Here is a 6,569-nt window from a genome sequence, read left to right as displayed (position 1 = left end):
CAGGTTGAAGCTGCAGAGTGCCATTGATTGGTACGAAAATTTTGGATCGCCAGTAGAATATTATTGTGACTATTACTATTTTTTTGTGATATTTGCGATCTTCAGAAATTATTGTATCCAATCCGAATTTTTCCCATTCGGGATTCAAACTCGTGATTTGATGAATGTTTGTTGAGTCGCAGTAATCTATAGCAACCAATAAGATGTTTGACCAGTAAATTCTGTTTGCTGATTGGTTGTTATGGGTTACTGCTCCTGGGCAAACTTAGTGCCTTTTATTACATAACCCCTTAAAGAGATACTGACACCAGAAATTAAACCTTTTTACATCTATCATAACATTGTCTTTGCATGACCTTCATTTTTGCCATAAAAGTATTTACCCAATGCTTTTATATTACCTGTCTGATCCATGTTCTCCTATAAGGGGGCTGCCATATTTGTCCAGCAGGAGGCCGTTAGCATTAGAAGCTATAGAACTGACAGGTTGAGAAGGGACAGTCAGGTTGGCAAACAGTCAGGTTTAGGAACTTCAAGTAACAATTATTTACAAAAGCAAATCTCTCAGCGAAAATCAATCAGCATGACCTTTAGGCAACCTTTTATGTACATTCATATTTTGAGGAGTCGTTTTTTAGTGTCAGTATCACTTTAATAGTGATGAGTTGATGAAAAGAGGGCCCCAGAAAGACTTTATTCCCTTGAAGGTGGTATTTAAGAGAAACTATGGGGCAGATTTATCAAAGTACGATTTTCATACATTTAAAAAGAACGATACAAAAAAATCGTATTACTTTTTAAAATAAGCTAAGTTTAGGGGTTGTTGCAAATTATCAAGCAGGGAATGAGGTTGGCCTGTAATATAAGGTGAAAAAAACTATACCCCAAACAATGTAGGTCTCTATAAAAATATATTGCATCAACAAGCTCATATGTAAAACCCTGCTTTATCTAAAAAAAACATTTTCATAAAAATATACTTTTTTAGTAGTATGTGCCATTGGATAATCCTAATAGGAAAACTGTCATTTTTAGAATTAAGGGCCGCCTCCTGGGATCATAGGATTCACAGTGCACACAAACAAGCCAAGGCACACATACATGCTAGGCCCCATCAGCCAATTAATGGACAGAGTTCTGCCTTTTGCTTCCACACTACTTCCTGTTACAGTTAGAGCTGCATTATTTCTGGTCATGTGATCTCTGAGGGAGCACACAGCCCATCACTGAATGGTGGTTTAATGGAAAGGATGTAAAAGGGCAATATTTACTGATATATATATATTCCAGTTTGACGAGATTCTTTAATAGGTCACTTAACATACAGTAATATAATCTATCTGCCATGTAGTTATTAATTACTAATCAGCCTTATATCATGACATTTATCTTCTATATATATATATATATATATATATATATATATATATATATATATATATATATAGAAGATAAATGTCATGATATAAGGCTGATCTTTGGAGACACAGATCTTCCCTGCTAAAGGGCTGAGGTTGCCTTGGGCTGCTACAGAAGCCCATTACATAATACATAACATTTTTGCTCTACTTCTTAAGTGGAGCTTTAGTTCTCCTTTAAAGAACACGTATCATGGAAAAATGGCCATAGTTAAGGGATTAAGGGAACTTTTATTGTTAAAAATCTGCAGTTTAAGCTCTATACCATTTCACATGTGTTTCCTTTAGCCATAACCCCTACAGAGAAGATTACTACCAGAAAGATATGGCAATTTTCCACACAATCATTTCACAGGCATGTTGATGCTTTAAAGAAAACTGAACCTAGACCTTGAATTTTGAGTTTGAAATGTTAAGTAAAAAAATGTATTTTGCCAAAGCAGCCTTATCATCCTTGGGGCTTATGTAACACAGGGAGATAGTTGGTACTTATAGCTAAAACATAATAGGTTTCATTTCCACTTGTGGGGACATAATAGAATTTGCCCATAGAAAACCATTTTTAGCTAGCTATGTGTTGCAGCTACTGATCTGCCTTTGTGACATATGCATGAAGGGAATCATTAATGACCTTACGTTTTATTCTTTTTAACAACTAAGTCCTAAGTGAATGGTAATAAAGTTTTCCCAATGGTTGTCTTTTTTATTACACTGAAAGCTTAACTATATTTATTTTAGGGCAATTTCACTTTGATTATTCTTTAAAGAACCAATTATGTTTGTTGTACTAGTATAAAAATGATTTATCTAACTTATTACCTAGAAAATGTTTATAATTTTTAGGGGGAAGATTGCAAAAAACGTAATGGCAAGTTTAGACATGGCCTACGGCCAGGAAAGCAATTTTCCTCTTACAAGCTTCTGAAAAAAGGCAGAATATATCTGCAAGAGGTAATTCTAGTTTAAAGGTGAAACAGCGTTGGCTTTTTTATTTAATGGTTGATGAAAAAGTATGTATATCTCAAAGTTTTTTTTAGATTAATTTATCAGGAGCCCATCCCTAACGATATTATCATTTTAATAAATTAGTATAGTAGTCTGACATGGTTTCTTGCATTTTTAATGTAACAACATTAATAGCAGGACACAGTACAGCAGCTTCATGTTAGCAGCTTAACAAAAGAAGAGAAATATAGCTTGACTGATTTTTTTTTTTTGTGACAGTTGACTTAGTTTGATGTTCTAGCGTTATAAAACGCAGGATCTATTGTCTTGGAGAGCACTGAAATGCCTAATGAAAGCGCGGAGAGACTGTGGAGCTAAGCTGCCTGCACAATTCCCTCCACGCACAAAAGGGTTAACTTACCCAATCCTTTTCCCACGCACAGTAGCCTATAGGGACCCCTGTGCCTCCTCGCTCATCCCTCTTCTTCCTCCTGATTTCTCTCACGAAGCACTCCCTCTCCTTCCGTGTCCGGAGCTGCATCCCCCTCCGTCCCTCCCTGTTCTATCTTGGACTCTCTTCTGCAGTACCTGGAAACTTAGAAACAATTAAAAAATAAATAAATAAATTAAAAAATATATATATATGTATACTATACACATTGCCCCAGCACTCCATATACAGTGGAGGAAATAATTATTTGACCCCTCACTGATTTTGTAAGTTTGTCCAATGACAAAGAAATGAAAAGTCTCAGAACAGTATCATTTCAATGGTAGGTTTATTTTAACAGTGGCAGATAGCACATCAAAAGGAAAATCGAAAAAATAACTTTAAATAAAAGATAGCAACTGATTTGCATTTCATTGAGTGAAATAAGTTTTTGAACCCCTACCAACCATTAAGAGTTCTGGCTCCCACAGAGTGGTTAGACACTTCTACTCAATTAGTCAACCTCATTAAGGACACCTGTCTTAACTAGTCACCTGTATAAAAGACACCTGTCCACAGAATCAATCAATCAAGCAGACTCCAAACTCTCCAACATGGGAAAGACCAAAGAGCTGTCCAAGGATGTCAGAGACAAAATTGTAGACCTGCACAAGGCTGGAATGGGCTACAAAACCATTAGCAAGAAGCTGGGAGAGAAGGTGACAACTGTTGGTGCGATTGTTCGAAAATGGAAGGAGCACAAAATGACCATCAATCGACCTCGCTCTGGGGCTCCACGCAAGATCTCACCTCGTGGGGTGTCAATGATTCTGAGAAAGGTGAAAAAGCATCCTAGAACTACACGGGAGGAGTTAGTTAATGACCTCAAATTAGCAGGGACCACAGTCACCAAGAAAACCATTGGAAACACATTACACCGCAATGGATTAAAATCCTGCAGGGCTCGCAAGATCCCCCTGCTCAAGAAGGCACATGTGCAGGCCCGTCTGAAGTTTGCCAATGAACACCTGAATGATTCTGTGAGTGACTGGGAGAAGGTGCTGTGGTCTGATGAGACCAAAATAGAGCTCTTTGGCATTAACTCAACTCGCTGTGTTTGGAGGAAGAAAAATGCTGCCTATGACCCCCAAAACACCGTCCCCACCGTCAAGCATGGGGGTGGAAACATTTTGCTTTGGGGGTGTTTTTCTGCTAAGGGCACAGGACAACTTATTCGCATTAACGGGAAAATGGACGGAGCCATGTATCGTGAAATCCTGAACGACAACCTCCTTCCCTCTGCCAGGAAACTGAAAATGGGTCGTGGATGGGTGTTCCAGCACGACAATGACCCAAAACATACAGCAAAGGCAACAAAGGAGTGGCTCAAGAAGAAGCACATTAAGGTCATGGAGTGGCCTAGTCAGTCTCCGGACCTTAATCCAATAGAAAACCTATGGAGGGAGCTCAAGCTCAGAGTTGCACAGAGACAGCCTCGAAACCTTAGGGATTTAGAGATGATCTGCAAAGAGGAGTGGACCAACATTCCTCATAAAATGTGCGCAAACTTGGTCATTAATTACAAGAAACGTTTGACCTCTGTGCTTGCAAACAAGGGTTTTTCCACTAAGTATTAAGTCTTTTTTTGTTAGAGGGTTCAAAAACTTATTTCACTCAATGAAATGCAAATCAGTTGCTATCTTTTATTTAAAGTTATTTTTTTCGATTTTCCTTTTGATGTGCTATCTGCCACTGTTAAAATAAACCTACCATTGAAATGATACTGTTCTGAGACTTTTCATTTCTTTGTCATTGGACAAACTTACAAAATCAGTGAGGGGTCAAATAATTATTTCCTCCACTGTAGCTTCAAGAAAAAATTAAAAAACTATTTTGCACACACTGAAGGAAAAATGTCTGCATTAAGTTAAAAGAGACAAGTTTAGTTACAAGGTTTGTACAAAGTATGCATAAGCTGACGCGCCCCGTCAAGGCAGTGTCCTTACGTCAGTCCTAACCTAGCGAAAAAAAGAGAGAGTATATTTTCTTTGGTGAGAGAAAGACCATACCTGCTTTTCTCATTATTTGGCATGACCTATTCCAAAGAAACCATTCAGCGATTGAGATTATAAACACCTTCTTAACTGCAAGGCTATCCTTAATAGAGATGTAGCGAACCTCACAAAAAGTGCGAACTTTTGCGAACCCCATAGACTTCAATGGGAAGGCGAACTTTAAAACCTAGAAAAGCCATTTCTGGCCAGAAAACTGATTTTAAAGTTGTTTAAAGGGTGCCACGACCTGGACAGTGGCATGCAGGAGGGGGATCAAGGGCAAAAATGTCTCTGGAAAATACGTTGTTGACACAGCGTTGCGTTTTTTGCTGTAAAGGGCAGAAATCACACTACATTTCTAAACTTGTGTAATAAACTGCTTTAAAACGTCCGGCGTCTACATGCCAATCAAGTCGTGTAAAGGTTACAGCCGGTTCACACGCAACGACAAAACGCCGCAGTAGTGGATACGGAATATATTATTGCTGGTGGAAAAACGTCTCTCAGGTGATTTTATTGCAATACAATGTCACTACTATGTGTAACGTGTTTAGTGCACTACTATGAATAACAGCAAACAGCACTGGACACATTAAAGAATAGTAAGTTAAATGAAAAAAAAAATAATAATAAAAAAAATTGATCTCTGGTTGGTGCTGGGGGTGAACTACTAGGAGCAGCACACCAGTCCCCAACACAGCTAGACTAATAGCACTGGGCTCTATAAATTACAGTAGCAAAGTAAAAAAACACAAATTAAAAAAAATGATGTTTATGTGTGGTTGGTGCTTAGTGCACTACTATGAGCAGCACGCCTGTCTCCAACACACACAGACGGAGCTGCAGTACACAATGAAAAGAAGAGTAACAGTAATCAGAAAATAAAAGCAGTCCTTACAAGGACTATTGGGTTACAGCAGATGAGATCATTAGGACAGCTGCCTGCCCACAGAAGCTACATACAGAGCAGTAGAAAGTAGATCACTAGTCAGCAAAGCTACCTAAACTGTCCCTCAAACCCCTGCACAGCTCTCTCCCTATGCTAACTCATCAAGCACACACAGGCAGAATGTAAAATGGCTGCTGGGCTTCGGTTTATATATGGAAGGGAGTGGTCCAGGAGGGAGAGCTGCCTGATTGGCTGCCATGTATCTGCTGGCTCTGGGGTGAGAGGTCAAAATTTGGCTCCAGCTAAGGAGAACCCAAAATTGCGAACTTCGATAAAAGTTCGCGAACTTGCAAACTTGCGAACACCCGATTTTCGTGCGAATTAGTTCTCCGGCGAACAGTTCGCTACATCTCTAATCCTTAAAGGGGCGGGGTTGGGAGAGCAAGCATTCAATTAGCCACTATCCCTTACCATACAAATATATCCAAAAAATGCAGCTCATCCCATGATTCAATCAAAACTAATTGGGTGCACGTAGGTGAGTGGCAAAAAGGTCCCAATGGGGACCGAAACGTTACGTCGGCTGTTTATGCTACTTTGAATACATGTTTTGATTTTTCACAAGAAATCCCGGAGTTGCTGGTCTTTTTTATACTATATATATATATATATATATATATATACACATTGTATAGGCACATTTGCCTTATGACATTTATGTTCTGGCATACACAAGTATGTCTCAATTTCAAGCAGTGTTTATTTGTCACAGGAAATGGTGCGTGATAGTCCTTGGCCATTTAATTTCTGTTACTTGATGTCACATGCCCACT

Source organism: Xenopus tropicalis, chromosome 2 (assembly GCF_000004195.4).
Source record: "Xenopus tropicalis strain Nigerian chromosome 2, UCB_Xtro_10.0, whole genome shotgun sequence".
NCBI lineage: Eukaryota > Metazoa > Chordata > Amphibia > Anura > Pipidae > Xenopus > Xenopus tropicalis.
Note: the sequence above shows the minus strand (reverse complement) of the source record.